General features: G+C 46.6%; 1 long non-coding RNA gene and 1 other non-coding gene across 3 annotated transcripts; one reads left to right on the top strand and one right to left on the bottom strand.

Annotated features, from left to right (window-relative positions):
* Window positions 1-4,637: 4,637 nt before the first annotated feature.
* On the top strand, window positions 4,638-6,239 carry LOC136482032 (uncharacterized). 2 transcript variants are annotated; one of them, XR_010764939.1, is made up of 4 exons: window positions 4,638-5,220; window positions 5,338-5,602; window positions 5,674-5,759; window positions 5,835-6,239. It is a non-coding gene; the product is annotated as an uncharacterized lncRNA (long non-coding RNA). The 2 variants fall into 2 exon arrangements; XR_010764938.1 differs by having other exon boundaries at window positions 4,638-5,602.
* A 10,065-nt stretch (window positions 6,240-16,304) lies between these two features.
* LOC136484511 (small nucleolar RNA R71) lies at window positions 16,305-16,411 on the bottom strand. The gene has a single exon (XR_010766033.1). It is a non-coding gene; the product is annotated as a small nucleolar RNA R71 (small nucleolar RNA).
* Between the last annotated feature and the right edge of the window lie 1,352 nt (window positions 16,412-17,763).

Raw genomic sequence — 17,763 nt, 5'->3', positions numbered from 1 at the left:
GTCAGCGGTGATTGGTGACCTTTATCTCCGCCAGTTGCGCGCCGGCAGTGACGTTATGTTACCATCGTCGGTCCAGCGTATCATATGGCAGTGATAGAATGTTACCACCACCGGATCATCGTATCATCTAGCAGTGATAATGCGACCTTCGACGCCGGTTCGGCGTACCATCTGGCGGTGATGATGCGTCCATCGATGCCAGCTCGGCGTACCATCTAGCAGTGATGATGCATCCATCGACGTTGGCTTCACGTACTGTCCCGTCAGTGATGATGCGTCCATCGACGTCGGCCTAGCGTACTGTCCGGCGATGATAATGTACCTGTCATCATCGGGCTGGCGTACCAACCGGTGGTGACGATGGATCTATCGATGCTGGACCGGCGTACCATCCGGTTGTGATGCCGAGAACATCAATGCCATACCAGCGTACCATCCGGATGTGATGACGACATCAATGCCCGTCTGTCATACCATCCCATTGTGATGACGAGAACAGCAACGCTAGTCTGGAGTACCATCCGACGATGATTTAGGTGACAGCACACACAGTCGGTGCTCCCTCCGGCGGTAATAAGGGGCAGTGTCACCGCCGCCATTGTGTTTGTTCCGGCAGTAATGTTTTGTTCATTACCATCAGCATTACCACTGTGCATCATTATTGTTCACAATACATTATAACACCAACAGTAATACATAAATTTCATGGCTTACACATCACCAGCAACATATATATTTTTTAGAACACCACCGAGAAAACATCCATACAAAATGACAGCAACATATATAGTTTTCAACCACAGTGACATATTGTCCAAATCCAACCACAACGAATATATAGTTTTCAGAACACAAACAGACGTCCAAAATGAAATCGGCATTCCAAGGTCAGGAACTGTAGCACCTTGATTAGATAAGGTGATGGTCTCCGTAATGAAACCGCCAAGATCTTCTTGCAGCCCAGATATCTCCAAAATTGTCAGCTCCACTAAAGATGACACTACTATCTGCAACATAAGTAAAAAGGTGAAACACAGTTAAGACATCTTCAGAAATCAACATCACTCTTTGCAAACTTGCAAAGTAGTTTTCAAACAAGAGCTAGCTCAAGTTAACCTCAGAGCTAAGTGTGATCTCCAGTTACAGTTACAATTATGGCAAGACAGCTATGTGTAATTTTACTTATTTTCTTTGTTTCCTGAAGTATGTACTTGGCAAACATTGTTACTAAATTTTAATAAAGTCCAGTAGGGGGCAACTGTCGGTGTTTGACGACCAACAACCTATCACGGTGGTACCCAGGACAGTGTTAGGTGGGCTTCGGCATATGCAGAACTCGGCGGAAAAGACGAAGACGAATGATTTTTATACTGGTTCGGGCCCTCGTGATCGAGTAAAAGCCTTTATGTCCAGTTCGGCGTGAGCCTTTGTGTTGGATTGTATGATTGAGTTGAGGTACAAGGGGTGCTGCCTGCCTCTCTTTATATAGGTCAAAGGGTAGGGCAATTGCTCTAGTCCTAGTCGTTTACATTTGGAGAGTCCTAGTTCTATTACAGAGTCTACTTTCCCTAAACATTCGTCTAGGTCGGTTCTTGAAAACTTGGAGATCACGCCACCTTGTTCCGTGTCTTCAAGCAAACCTTGGGCCGACCTAGGAAACCTTCAAGTAGTCGGTCCAATAGGGGACCCATAGGATCCTGGTCCGTCAAGCCCCCAAGCCCTTCATGGTTGATTAATAAAAGTCTTCTTGAATCTCTTGGAGTATACCGAGTACAATCAAGCTTCATCCGAGTACTTTTTTGAGAGAAACCATGATGTGCTCTTGAAGAACTCCGATGGTGTGAGCGCACCCATTGGGTGTATCCCCCGAGCCTCTTGCTATTTAGCATAAATAGCTGGAGGGTCAATTTTGAAATTTCCACAAGTTTTATGAGAAAAATTTTAAGCAAGAGCTGAGGATACATATCCCATAGTCCCCAAGCCTAAATCTAAGTACTCGGTACTCAAATATAGGATCATAAAAGCATTCTCAGAGGTGCAATCGTGCAATACATAGTCCCATGCCAGTTCTTCACGGCGCCACTCGACGTCTGTCCATGAAGGGTCGTCTGCTGATCCGAGTGAGTCTAGATGCCGAGGGCTAGGATTTGTAGGATGCGTGTCCAACTAGCACCTCCTGCATACTAGCCACTGCGCCGTGGGTTCCATGAGCTTGATTCCTTTGTGTGCACAAGAATTGTCCACAGTTCTCCGCTGCACGCAAATTCTTAGGCTACGCAGAGCTGCACTTCTCTCCTAACTCAAATGTATAGGTAGTCTGTTCAAAGAACCAAGTACATTGTGTCGGGTACCTCTTGCCGAGTAAGTTGTATTGTGTTTGGATTGTAATACGCCTTACCGAGGCCTTGTACTTGTAACACTTGTAATCTGTTGTAATCTAAAATGAAAACCATCATTGGAATCTGCTGTGTATTTGTGACATGTTGGTGTATTGAACTAATCACCATGTAGTCCGCAAATCTAAGTAGAAGTCAAAAACACCGAGTACGTTTCCTTTACTAATTGACGAGTTGACTGGTATCTGGAATGTTGATGGTCACTGCCTGTTTCAACATAATGCCGTCACATGTGAAACTGTGCCCTTTGGTGAAGAGGCGTCCGTTAAGGTGGAAACGGTAATAGATCTAAATCCAATCTAAATAGATCCAATCAAATCCAAAATAACCATCCAATGTCACTTATATATAAACGCATCTAGGGTTAAAGCCGGTCACTTCATTCTTGCCTTCCTCAAACTCGTGCACAGCCAGAGAGAGAAAAACCCTAACAGCGCAGCATCCAGTGAATGAGAAAAAAGACGCTTGTAAACAGCAGATCCATGGCCCCCAAGACGAGAAGGAGCAAGAAGATGTCCAAACAAGAAGAGCATCTTGCAAAGCTAGCTGCGATGCCACAGCCACAGCATAGCAACCCCCGATTGACTGCTTAGCCTAGAAGAAACCGTCGACCACAGAGGCCAATTTGGAAAAACTAGTGTCCAAAAGACTGCTTCCCGAGAAATCAGTGGGCAAATGGAGAGCACCGCCAAAGGGTCATCAGTGGCCTGGAGCAAATGCAGGTGAGATTGTCCTGTTCAAGCCGTTTGTAGAAAGGGGAATAGCGTTACCCACTTCCAAGTTCTTTCGGTATTTGCTGCATTATTATGGATTGACTGTGAATCATCTAACCCAAAACGGCGTGCTGCATGTATCCATCTTTGTTCATTTGTGCGAGACGTTCCTTGGCATCTGTCCTTCAATCAATCTCTTCTGATACTTTTTCTAGGTTAAGTGTCAACCTAGCGACATGGCCGTACATGTAGTCGGAGGTGCCGGAATCCAATTGAGGATAGAGACAAAACCAGAGTACCTAGAGTATAATCTTCTAGAATCAGTAAGGAACTGGCAGCACGAGTGGTTTTACATGGAAAATCATCCACCGATTCTGACCAAGCACACCGGGTGGCCTCCAAAAAAGCAGAGTAACTGGAGTAGTCGGTTAACTGAGGAGGAGTTAGCCACAATCAAACCTTTGCTCAACCAGCTGGAAGGTCTAAAAATTTGTGGTTTGACCAGAGCCGGAGTTCTCCGTAGCTTCATAAGTCGTCGTATTCAACCACTGAAGCTGCGGGTAAACTATGGCTTCGAGTACTTGGGAGTTAATGATCCATCAAGGATAACCTCCGAAGAATTACCCACCAAAGATGTGCTAAAGAGGATACAAAAACTTCTTGTGGCATAGAGAATATGCCAGAAGAGGCCATAGCATTCTGTGCTTCACGGAAACCATCAGCAGCAAGTATCTATTTCATGTCAATTGTTCCCGAGTACTTTTACTGAATAGTCTCTGAATATTGACTGTTTATTATATAACAGCGGTATGGTCGTGAATGGGACGACTGCCCAGAACCACCAGTTGACGAGGATGTCGGTGAAAACTTAGCACGGCCCATGACGGCAGAAGATATGTAGAACGTTGTTGACCCACTCCAAGGCATCAGTGTGTAAGATACCGAGTCTGATGATATTGATGCGGCTGATGAAGGAGAGGGTACAGAAGTAGGACCCGCTAGTCGAAAGCATGGTCGAAGTCCCCGCATGGAGCTGAATGTGGCACCTGTACCTAAGAAGCCACACTCAGGTACTCGGACAGCTGTTTGAAAAATGTCTAAATCTTCCGCTTTAGCGCGTGGTACAGAAAAGGAGTCGGAGGGTACTCGGCATCTTGAGCCCATAGCCCAAGGGACAGGTAATAACCCCTATTTCGACTACTTTTAGTCTCTAGTTCTTGTATAAATGATCCTAAATCTGCTTCATGTGTTGATGTAGGAACTTCACAAAATGCTCAAGTTGAAGGTACGTCTCTACCATCTCCAACTCAAGCTTTAGAAAGAGAAGGTACAGGCAAAGGGAGTACTCCTGAAGAACCAGTGCAAGGGCAGCCGACGGAATCATCTAGTAAACTCAAGCAAGTACTAAGAGTACCCACTCATCCTGCTTTTAGCGAAGAAGAGTAAGTAATCATCTTTCACAGGTTTTGTTTAACCAATCCATCTTATAACAACAGCTTGATCCTTAATTTGATTGAACCAGAGAACCAATTGTGCAAGAGGAGGATACTGCCAGAAGTGCCTCTCTGGACGCGGGAGCAAGAGTAGCAGAACCAAGCCCCGCTGAAGTGATTGCTCCCATGGAAAATATGTTTACTCCAACTGAGCATGAAGAATGACATGAAGAAAGAGACTAACAAGCTGCCAGCACTGGCACCATGGGAGGCGAGAAAGGCCCTGACAAGGAATCGCTTCCCCAGGCTAGTAGCCTTGATGAACTTGGAGAACTCGGAACATCCAAAGCTACTATAACTGCTGGCCAGGAACAGTTGGCGAGTGCTTCTCATACACTTCCCGTTGATGTACCGTCTACATCTATGGCAAACATCAATGAAGTAGCCGCAGGACAAGCTGAAGATGCTGAAAGAACTATTCGGGGAATACCCGACAATCAATTGATGATCGTCGATCAGCCTTTGGCAACTCCAACTATCCCACGATCGAGTTCCTCTGCCTTGACCGGACGGAGCACTAGCTTGGAACTGTTCGGGTTTGACTCCGATATTGCTCGTATCAAAGAGGCTTGGCAGAAGAGCACGATTGAACATGCTGCATTGGGTAGTATGATTCTGGTAACAGTCTGGCCTTTAAGATGGTAAAGATTCATTGATGTTATACTCATATAGATGTGTCTGTTGCATAACTTAGAACTCCGAGTGACTGACCAGGCCAAAATCATCCAACAACAGCTCTCTACCCGCTGTGCCGAGGCGGAAGCTAGGCATGCGACAGAGATTAAAGAACTCAGGAATGAGATGATGTTGAAGGAAGAAGAACATAAAACGGCCACTAAGGTACTCGGAATCCGCATAGGCGAGCTGGAGGCCGACATCAAATGTATTGCTGGCCAACGCGATGCTTTGTTGGAGCGAGAGAGAGATGCCAACCAGAAGCTAGACAATGCCAAGGAGGCTGCCAAAAAATTCAAGACCTCTTTGGAAAAGAAAATCAAGGGTAAGTTCTTCCTGCTTTATCTGGAGATTTGTAATGCTTAAGTCATCAAATGACCGGGTACTCTGTTGTAGCTGCTAAATTGCTAGCGGAGCAGAAAGACCACCAGGCTCAGGACTGGAAGCGATGCTACAACAAGAAAGTGGATGAACTCTAGCAGGTACAATCTGAGGCTGATTCTATAATGGCTGAAGCAGAGCAAATACGCTGTGATGCTGACAAGAATCTTGCTCAGGGACTCGCCACTTGAAGACGCAGCAAGAATAGATACAGAAGCATGAATCCAAATTGCAGTTTCTGATGGAAGCCATAGAGCCACTCCTGGATATGATCCTTGAAGGCGAAGGAGGCGGAGAAACCACGCTTCTGGAGTGTATTAAGTCAGCGCCCGCTCAGCTAGGTCAATACATCACGGAGATGGCTGAATCCATCGTGAAAGGAGTACTCTCCATCATCCAAGTACACCTTCCAGACGCAGACATGGGCATGATCTGCCGCAAGCCATGGGAGAAGACCGAATCAGAGTTAGCTGCTAACTTGGCTGCTGCAGAGGAAAAAGTTGAGGGGGTAGCCAAAGCATATGCCAAAAAGCTAAAGCTTTTGTAGTGCTAGCCCATCATTATGTAATACCTATAAGAAACAGTGGTATGATGTAACAAAGGCCTAATGATAGTACAAGTTAGCAAAAATATGCAATGTACTTCTAATTTTTATTGTTTTACTCGACCCGTATCTGTACTGAGTAGATTAAAAACAGGATGGACGTGTATGACCAGACATTTAGCTAGTGTGCGTCTGCCTCTAGAAACGGGTCTGTCCGAGTGCTGGAATAAGCACTTGTAGAGGTGGATGTAATTGACCAGACACTTAGGAGCTGGCTTGCCGCCGTAAGTGAGTCTATCCGTGTGCAACTACGGGCACTAGAGGTGGGTATATTTGACCAGACGTCTCAAAGAGTAGGAGTACTCTCTTTACGAGTCTACCCGGGTGGATGTGATTACCAGACGTTTCAAAGAACTAGATTGTTCTAAGTACGAGTCTATCCGAGTGCAACGACAGGCACTAAGTGAAGGGACTTTAGTTGACCAAGCGTCTCATCCAGCTTGTATAGCCAAAGGACGACTCAGCCCTCTTCCGCTTCCGCAGCGTGTGCACCAGGATTGTGATTAAAATCCTTATGGTATGTGCAGCGTGTGCGAGTCCATCTATCATTACTATGGACCTCGACAGGAAGTAGCATAAAGCTATGGGTCAGGAGTGACAGTTGAGGGCCACAAAAGTGGTTAGTAGTCAGTAGCATAGTACTCGAAAAACTACAGCACTAGTACATGGGAGCGTAGTAGTTGGAAGGCTACGGACCCAATGTACGGACAACACGGAGTTGTAAAACAGTGTAGAGAGCAATTGACGAGAACCAATTTTATTAATCTGAAGTCTCGTACAATTGCGATGCTAAATCTACTACTGTCTCAAGCTAAAAAAGTGGAAAAACTCTCAAGCATAAAATCTGTGCAGTTGATCAATGTGCCAAGTAGTGGGAACTAGGACACCATCTTCTGTGATGAGTTCAAATGAGCCCGGACGCGTAACCTTGGCAACAATGAAAGGACCCTCCCAGGGACTTAGAAGCTTGTGCCGCCTAGAAGTGTCTTGGATGTGACGTAAGACAAGGTGTCCAACCTGAATCGTGCGTGGCTGAACATGCTTGTCATAGTGCCTGCGCACGCCTTGTAGATAACGAGCTGATTAAAGTAAGGCTGACTCTCTGATTTCTTTAGCACTGTCTATTTCTAGTCGTCATGTGTCATCTGCCTCGCCTTCATTATATTGCTCAACTCTAGGTGAGTTCCAAATAAGACTACGGGTAGAATTGCTTCAGACCCGTAGACCAAAAAGAAGGGTGAGTACCCTATCGCTTTGTTTTGCTGCGTACAGAGCCCCAGACTACTTTAGGCAACTCATCAATCCACTTGCCGCCGTAATCCTTGAGTTCATCGTATAACTGGGCTTTAATCTAGTTAGCAATAGCCCGTTGGCTCTTTCGACCTGTCCATTGGCTTGCGGGTGGGCTACTGGTGCATAATCGATTCTGATGCCACAATCGCTTGCCCAATTTCTGAATTCCTTAGCCGTGAAGGGTGAGCCATTATAAGTAATGATCCTATTGGGGATACCAAAGTGGAAGAAGATACTCTACATGAATTGTACAGCTTTGGCGGATGAAAATTTGACCAGAGGTTGATATTATATCCACTTGGTAAACTTATCGATTGACACATATATGTACTCAAATCCTTCGGGTGCTTGCTTCAGGGGTCCCACCATATCCAGCCCCCAACAAGAGAAAGGCCATGACTAAGGGATACAGATGAGACTATGTGCTGGCACATGTGCCTGTCTAGCAAAGAATTGGCATGGCTTGCAATGAAGGACCAACTCCTCTGCATCTTTGAGAGCTACAGGCCAATAGTAGCCAGATCGGAAAGTTTTACCGACTAGCGTCTTGGACACGGCATGATTGCCACAACATCTAGCATGGATTTTATCAAGGATCTCTTTGTCTTTTTCTGCTAAGACACATTTCAAGAGAACACCAGAGGATGCACCTCTGCGATACAATTTGTCACCTACTAGGACATAATTCTTACTCCATCTTGTAATTTGTTCAGCTTCAACTTTGTCAAGTGGCAGCTTCTGTTCCTTGATATAATCAATAAACGGCTATGTCCAAGCTGGGTTAATGATTAAAACTTCTCTATCAGGCATTGGTATATCCCCAGAGTGGTCTTCTAGCTCTTTGATCGAGGGATGAGCAAGTTCCTGGACGAAGACACCACTCGGTACTGCTGCTCTGTCAGAACCCAATTTGGCTAGAACGTCAGCTGCAACATTGAGGTCTCGAACGACATGATGGAATTCTAATCCTTGAACATGCTTCTCGAGCTTGCGGACTTCTGTGCAGTAAGCATCCAAGGTTTCCTTGGTACAATCCCAATCCTTGTTGACTTGGTTGATAACTACCTAGGAATCACCATAGATGAGAAGGCATTTGATGCCGAGGGTAACTGCTAGGTGTAAACCATGAAGGAGAGCTTCATACTCGGCTTTGTTGTTGGTAGCTGACCAAAGGATTTGCAAGACATACTTGAGCTGTTCCCCTGACGGTGAGATGAGAAGAACACCTGCACCCGCACCACCAAGCTTCAATGAGCCATCAAAGTACATCTTACAATGTTCCAAGACTGCAACAGGTACAGACTGTTGAATCTTAGTCCATTCAGCCACGAAATCTGCTAGACCCTGAGACTTGATAGCCTTACGCGGAGTAAAACTGACATGGAGAGCACCAAGCTCCACAACCCACTTAGAGATGCGACCTATTGCATCATGGTTGTGTAGTATATCCCCAAGCGGGTAGTTGGTAACCACCACAATATCATGTCTATTGAAATAGTGATGAAGTTTGCGCGATGTGATGAACAAAACATAAAGCAGTTCTGAACTTGAGGGTATTGGACCTTGGAATCAGAAAGCACTTCACTGATATAATAAACTGGTCGCTGTACCTTGAAAACATGTCCTTCTTCTTCTCGCTCGACTACTATAGCCATGCTGACTACATGTGTAGTTGCCGCAATGTAGAGTAGTAGAGGCTCTCGTTTGAGGGGTGGGGTAAGCACCGGAGAGCTTGTAATATAGGCCTTCAACTTTTCAAACGCTTCATTAGCCTCATAGGTCCACTCAAACTTTCCTGACTTTTTTAGTTGCTTGAAAAAAGGGAGACCCTTCTCTCCAAGCCGTGAGATGAACCTATTGAGAGCAGCCATACAACCAGTGAGCTTCTGGACATCTTTGACAGAATGCGGGGACCCATAGATGTGATAGCTTTATTCTATTTCTGGGTAGCTTCAATCCCGCGATTACTGACAAGAAATCCGAGTAACTGCCCTGAGGGGACGCCGAAAACACACTTAGTCAGATTCAACTTCCATCTGAACCTCTAAAGATTCTTGATGGTTTGTTCTAAATCAGTGACTAAGGCAGATGGGTCCTTCAATTTAACCACCACATCATCCACATAAGCTTCAACATTTTCACCAATCTTATCACCGAGACAAGCCTCAATAGCGTGTTGATACATGGCGCCTGTGTTCTTTAATCCAAAAGTCATGGTAGTATAGCAATAAGCTCCAAAAGGGGTAATAAACGTCGTATGAGGCTGGTCTTCTTCCTGGAGAGCAATCTGATGATATCCTGAATAACAATCAAGAAAGGAGAGTAATGCTGAGCCTGCTGTTGTATCCACAATCCGATCAATGCTGGGTAAATGTGGCAGAACCGCCTAATTTAATGCCTCACAGGAGTGCTTGTCTTCTATTAGACACTAAGCACTCAATGGAGAACACTAGATTACTCGATTCCGTCGGGCACACCCCAGGGGAGAACCCGAAAATCCACATTTTTGCCATCAGGATCACAAATGAGAGAATAAAGCTTACATCATTCTTAACCAGTTCTTACACCACGTTACATGTACATCAGAGTTATAAACAATTTAATTGAACAGCGGAATAGAAACGTGTGAACAGAGTTACAGCGGAAATAAACATCTATTAATGACATGATGAAGTATTGATATATAAACTACGACAACAGATTATTAAACTTTCATTTATAAAAGCATTTGGTGAGAGTTATAAATAACAACTACGATCGCAGCGTAAAGGAAATCCTCGCTGAGCCCACCAGGAGGAATCCACACACAAAGGTCAGCTCTAGCATCCACCTGTCACCTGCAACAGGGGGAATAAAACCCTGAGTACTCAATTGTACTCAGCAAGACTTATCCGACAGGAGAAAAGAAAAGACTCCAAGGATATGCAAGGCTATCTGGTTTGTGGGTTGCATTCGCAGAAAGCATTACTAAGTGTGCGTCTTTATCTTTGATTTTTAATAATAGCCGCATTGGTTCATTAACTAACCATTCTATGTAAGCACCTGTGCTACTTTCAAGCAGGTGGTAAGCAATCAGATTTCCTTTGTCCATCTTTCATCTTTCAGTTCTTACTACGATGCTAAACCATAGGCAAGCCGTACCGGATAGCCCGGCGATTCGCGAATCAATGCCCCCAGCTGGGTACCCCGAAAACACACGCCCCACTTGTACCCCAGGCACAAGCAGGACCAACCCATCACTCTCCTGTCCCGGGTATCCAGGTCCCCGTCCAAACTGGGACTCCAAGCCCCCGCCCCTGAGTCCCGGACTCAGTACGGTGCAAGGACCTCCTCCACCAAAAACAAACCCTAACAGTCGGTCCGGAAAGAGCTGGATCCGTGATAAGAGAGCAACAAGCCTTCCAAGCGCCCATACACAAGTATATGCTTGGGATAAAAAGTCTGTGACCTGCCTAGAGTCATATGCAACGATCGGTCCTTAACCGACCAGACAGGGAAAAACGGTGTAACCAAGCTATGACCCGCCTCCGCGGCGACACAACTTCTTACACCCACCAATACCCAAACCATATCCCTGCCCGGTCACTATTTTCCTTTCCACCATTTTATATATTCCAAGTGATAATCATATAGTAACATATTTCCTATATCTCGCGAATGACAGACAATCACTCGACTTCTACCGGGGTCCTGTAGCATAGCAATCTACACGATCCTGTCATACTAGTAAGACTCATAGGATAAAGATATATATGCAAGTGGGTTTCATTCAACACCTTGAAACTTAATGCACAAATATAATTTAAACTGCAGAAAGTAGGGGTTATGCACCGGGGCTTGCCTGGGTAAAATATAATCAGAAGTTAGCTTTCCATCATGGTGACATGATCTCCAAAAGCACCATTTCTCCAGCAACTCCCGATGACTCCGTGATCCATCGACGTCCCTATCATGATATGCAATGTGATGAAATGCAAGGGTATGATCAACTGACTGCAATCGTGACTCGTATAAATTTGCTCTACGTCCCTCAAGTTAACGGGCTAATTCTAACGACGACCGTACTTAGGCTACATATACACGTTGTCGGATAAGGCGTTATTTCCCAACAATTATTGTAGTTATATAAACCAACGGCATTTCTACATTTCATTGTATCGATTTAATCGTTATTCAAAATAGAGCATCATTATCTACCTAGCAAACTAACTCTTATTGAGCTACAAAATTTACAGTGAGTATGTAATAATATTAGTAGTTTACTGTCAAATTTTTAGAGTCAACACTATTACCGATTTATCCGAAAAATTCCTACAAGTTCATCTTTTAACAATATTCAGCATTTTAAAATAATTATATAGCTCCCAAAAATATTGCCAAACTTTGTGAACAAAATATACTAACATGTAGAGCATGATTTTAGGGGACTAACAAAACTGGTTTCGCTATTCATGGATTCCTATGCCATTTTATATTGATGTTACAATTTTATTCCCAAGACTCAATTAGCAATCGCTTTATAAAACTAAAGGGCCAGCGGCCACACATCTGGCCCAACGACCAACGAGTCGACCTGGCCCGTAGGCAGAGGGGTGCGATCAGCAGCCCAGGCGCGACCATCGGACAGGCGCGCGGTGGCCCAGCAAGGCGCGCGGCACCCGACGTGCGGCCCAATTGGTCAAGGCAGCCCAGGCGCGGACAGCCCAGCACGCAGGCGACCAGCCAGCCCAATGGGGCAGGCGGTGGCCCAACGCGGCAGGCGGCCCAGCAAGGCGCGCAATGGCCCAGGCGCGGGGCGGTAGGCTGGCCTAGCCGGTCAAGCCCACAGGCGCGGCAGATACGCGAAATGGCCCCTACGCTTTTCACTAATCAATCCTAGGTCCAGAGTACTGTTCAATGTGCCATGTATTATTGCAGTAAAAACCCCGTATAACATTTTTGCTTGGATTAATACCCCTTCCTCACCTTCCTTCCAAATTCCAGAAGCGAAACGCAGGGAGTAGAGGAGCGCCGGGACGGACGCAGCAGGCCCAAAATCCGACCACCGGCACAGCATGGCTCCTGGCGGGCGCTGCGGAGAGGGCGATACAGAACTAGAGCAAGGAGCCGCGCGGGCACGGCGGCTGGCAGGGCGGCTGGCAGGGCGGCTGTGCCACAGCGGGGCGCTCCACCGACTCGGATGATGGCGGGACGCCGGCGCGCGGGGAGGAAGATGAAACGAGGCAGAGCCGCACGCTGGCAGGAGGACTCCACGGCTCTGGGCGGGCCGGCGCAGCCATGGCTGGGCGCTGCGAAAGGGCAGCGTCGCGGCTAGCACGCGCGCGGTGCACCTAGAGTGGCACGGGGAAGGCTCGGTCTAGCGCAGAGCTGAGACGACGGGGGAGCTGTGGCTTTGGTAACGCAGCGGCTGCGTGGCTCGATGGTGGCGTGGTCCGGTCGGGTGCCCAGCGCTGACGAGGAGTGGGGAAGTGAGGGCGGTGCGCCTGCTCGCGGAGGATGGCAGGGGAGAAACGGCTCAATGGCGGCGCTTTGGAGTAGCGAGCGGTGAAGTACGGCCGACTGCGTCGGAGCGCAGAGCGCGCGTATGCGAAGACGGGGGCAACGCCGATGACGGAGGCGCTGCGGCAAAGGTGGCGGGGACGGGGACTAGCGCAAGGCCGTGGCATGCGCACGGGACGGCAGCACGGGGAGCCGAGAGCAAGGTGGCGGCATGCCATACCTGGCCGGGAAGATGGACGGCCACGGTGGGCGCGGACCACGGGGTGCCGAACGGGGCGTTGCGGCTCGGCGCGCGAGGTGAGGCAGTGCGGAGCCACACGCGGTTTTGGGAGAGGGAGGAGAACGGCGGCACGGCTCTGGCTGGTGATGCGGCACACGGGCGCGGCAGCAGCGGACCGGCGGAGCTCTGCGGAGCTCACGGGCACACGGGCGCGGGAACGCCAGGGCGCCGAACGCTGGGAAGGAAAAAGAAGAGAATGCCGGTGCTGCAGGGCACACGAGGCGAAGCGAAGTAGCCTCGGTGGGACGCGAAGACAGAGACGACAGCGGTTGCGGTACAGAAAAGGAAGAGGAAGGCGCTGGAGGCTCAGCGTGCACAAGAAGAACGAGTGCTGGAGAGGGAACAGCAGGACGTGGGCATGGCAGAGGCAAGGCAGAGCAGCGCGCTGGCCTCGGCGAGAGAAAGAAACAAATGAGTCGGCAATCATATGAGAGAGCAGAGCGGGAGTAGCAGCACATGGGTCGGCCGATCAGATTCATTGCACTGCCACTGCACAGTTGCTGGTGCCTCCATTAAAAATAATTGAACAAGACACTCCCTGTCTCATGAGTCCGCTCACAGAGGTGTGTTCTAAATACAGACATTTTCTCAAGAAAACTGTTGTGGTGTAGAACCAGGTGCAGAACGACTGCGAAGCTAGGAGTAAAAAAAAAATAGGCGCTAAAAGTTCTCACATCTGCTAGCTTTCTGTCACCTCCTTTCAATTTTTCTTATCAAATTCTAGTTTTCTTTCACCTAGTATATACGAGCAGTTCATCGTCCTGTTCACTTAAGCTTTTCAAAATAAACTCCTGAGCATATATATATATATATATATATATATATATATATATATATATATATATATATATATATATATATATATATATATATATACACACACACACACACACACACATCGTTCAACTTATTAACGGATTTTATCTTATTTATAAAAGTCGCTTTTCATGCTTAATCTAACAGAACATACCGTTCGCTGGCATTGTCGTTTGACATTCCTAAATTATTTCTACGCACTGCGTATTTTAACTTGAGCATTTATTTGAGCCCTCGAAACTAAGTCACACATGATTCGCTTATCGTTTCACGTATGTTTTAAATAAATTTTCGAGAAACTCTTTTCGAAAGTTTTACTTAGGCCTAAATCGCGGCGCTAAAAAGGATCGTAACACCCGGGGTGTTACAGTAAACCAAAGGGATCCTTTAGACAATGCTTGTTGAGGTCTGTATAATCAACACACATGTGCCACTCAGCCGAATTCTTCTTTTGAACCAACACGGGTTTAGCCAACCACTCAGGATGAAGGATTTCTTTGATGAACCCGGCAACTAGTAGCTTGGTGATTTACTTTTTGATAGCTTCTTTCTTATTTGGCGAGAAATGCCGCAATCTCTGTTTGACCGGTTTAGAGCCGACTTTTAGCTCCAATTTGTGCTCAGCCAAATCCCTTGGGACACCTGGCATATCAGCCAGCTTCCATGCAAAGATGTCCTTGTTGTTCCTAAGGAATTTGATGAGCGCGAATTCTCTTGGGACACCTGGCATATCAGCCAGCTTTCCACGGACTCTAGTAGAGCTCTCGGGTTAGGTCTAAGCCACGGTAGAGCAGCGGTGAGGTTCAGCCGCGTGTGCGGAGCTGGGCAGCGCTCGGTGCACGATGGCGGCGCTTGCCATTTCGGCGAGGGGGCTATAGGCGACCTGCCTACATCATAGGCTATGGATCTAGAGCTCAAGGCGACTCAATAACGGGCACCAAAGGGAACTAAGGGTAACCTATTGGGGTTGGTCGCGGCGAGCTCATGCTCGTGGCCATAGCGAGCGCGTACGGTGCAGATGTGTGTTCCATCACCGACGAGGCAGTAGGGGTTAAATGGACAGTGGCTCTAGCTTCTAGGACCTACGGCGAAGACCAGATGAGGGATAGAGAGAGCGGAGATGCACGGGTTGTGAATATGTAATCTTGCTCATGCTCATGCTAGACTCTTATACCTTGCCCTCCTTTGGGAAATATAAGTAACGATACCCTGAATACTTCTAGGTGAAATGCTACAACGGTAGATCCGTGTGGTTGCGGATATTTTCTGTAATCGTTAAGAACTATCATAGTTGGTGTTTCTTGGCGGCGTGGCTAAGATTAACTCAATCTTAGTGATGGTGTTAAGAAATACCAACATGCATTTCTGGCGCCGTTGCCGAGGATGGACTTAAAACCTCCACACTTGGTGATTGCGCTAAGAAATGCCAATAAGCATTTTTGGCGCTGTTGCCAGGGATGGACTTAAAACCTCCACACTTGGTGATTGCGCTAAGAAATGCCAACAAGCATTTTTGGCGCCGTTGCCGCAGAGGGCATAGGTTAAAGAATCTAGTAGGACATGATCATGGGCACATGCATGTAATGGTAGCCATAGTTTATGCAGGCTAATTTTGCCTATTTTCTTCCTGTTGTGGATGAAAACAGGATAGTGTATCAGTGGTTTTGATCTACCAAACAACTACACCGATAATCCGAAGGCACTCCAAAGGAAAGAGTCAGTGCCGTACCGCTTCTTTTGCGACTCCATTGATAGTTGAACCAGTCACCCCTGTACCATCCGCTACTACCGAAATGGCCAAGTCACTCTATGACTACTCCACCCCCGATGTTGCCAATGTGCCCATTGGGCCCGTTGTTAACACAGGTACTGGAAACTTTGAGCCGCGCACTGGCCTAGTCACGATGGTACAGGCGAACCAATTCTATGGTTTGCCCAGCGAGGATGCAAGTGCACACTTACAACACTTCCTGGAGCTATGCGACACCATAGTCATCAAAAACATCACACCAGCCAGCATCAGGCTCTGTCTGTTTCCCTTCTCCCTCATGGGAAGGCGAAACAGTGGTTCCATAAAGAGAAGGAAGCTGTCAGTACGTGGGATAAATGTTCTGTGACATTCCTCATTAAGTTTTCCCCATGGGCGAAACCAATGCCCTGAGGGGAAAAATTTCGAACTTCCAGCAAAATCACATGGAATCCATCCCCGAGGCATGGGAGAGGCTCCAAGATTATATGCAGGCCTGCCCGCACCATGAAATGGAGAATTGGCTCATGCTCCAAAACTTCTACGAGGGGTTTATGCCCATGTTGAAGGGGCACATAGATGCCGCTGCTGGAGGAACATTCCTTTCCCTGATCATTGCTGATGCCACGAGTCTTATCAAGAAGATGGTGTCCAATCAGAGTTGGGGAGAGGAGCATAAATAGGGCATGCATACCATGAAGGAGACGAATATGCTTGCCACAAAAATAGACTTGTTACTCTCAAGACTAAACGAAAGAGCACATGAGAAGGAAGCTATGAAGGCCACCGTTCAAGCCACAAACTCGCAAATGACTTGCAAAGTCTATGGTGAGGTCGAACACTCAGGGAACAACTGCCCCAAAACCCATGAAGACGCCGCATACATCAACAATGGGTTCCGACAAGGTAACAATAATGGGTGGTGCAATCAGTCCCGCCCACAAGGAGGTAATTCGAACTTTAACTCAAATTATAATTCAAATCAACCCTCCTTGAAAGACCTAGTTTTAGGTCAAGCTAAAATAAATGAAAATCTTACTAAAAAGTTAATGTATAATGATAAAATGATTTAAAATATTAATTCAAAACTTGAAAATTTATCCTCCTCTATGAAAAAGCAATTGAGCTTTAATAAAATGGTCAAAACTCAAATAGCTCATATTGCTGTCGCTATACCTGTCTCTGATTCGGGGAAGAATCTAGGGCAACCTGAAACTTCTCTCGAATCTATTAAAATGGTCTCAATGAGGTTTGGTAAGCCTCTATGTTGGGAGAGCCACAGTTACTTCATAGATCCACCATTTGTCAGCAAAAAGGAAGATCCTGGCCGCCCGACAATCACATGCTCAATAGGCCCACATGTCTTCCACAATGCCTTCTACGACCTTGGAGCAAGCATCAACGTTATGTCCATGGTAATATATGATAAGATTTTGGGTGGACCTTTGTCCACTACAAATTTTAGACTATAGATGGTGGATCAAACTTCATGACACCCGAAGGGATTAGCCAAGGATATCTTGGTAAGAATTCGAGACACATACATCCCCACGGACTTTGTCGTTCTAGACATGGGTCATAATGAGGAAGTTCCTCTCCTCATAGGGAGACCATTCCTTGACACTACAAATGCAGTACTACACGTGGGATCTAGGCATGTTTGCTTTCATATCCAAGGGCAAACAACAAGATGCCCATTTAATGGATTTAACATGCATAAACACCTTAAAAACAAACTGCCCAAGAAACAACCACGTAAAGGAATCAAACAGGTATGACAGATAAAAGGATCAGCATCCACACCCTTACAAGAGATGGATTATCAAATTTTTCTCTCATAAGATCTTTCATATCATTCCATGTGTG

This window comes from Miscanthus floridulus, chromosome 9 (genome assembly GCF_019320115.1).
Source record: "Miscanthus floridulus cultivar M001 chromosome 9, ASM1932011v1, whole genome shotgun sequence".
NCBI classification, from domain to species: Eukaryota; Viridiplantae; Streptophyta; class Magnoliopsida; order Poales; family Poaceae; genus Miscanthus; species Miscanthus floridulus.
The sequence above is the reverse complement of the archived record's forward strand: the minus strand, read 5'-3'. Positions and strand labels throughout refer to the sequence as shown.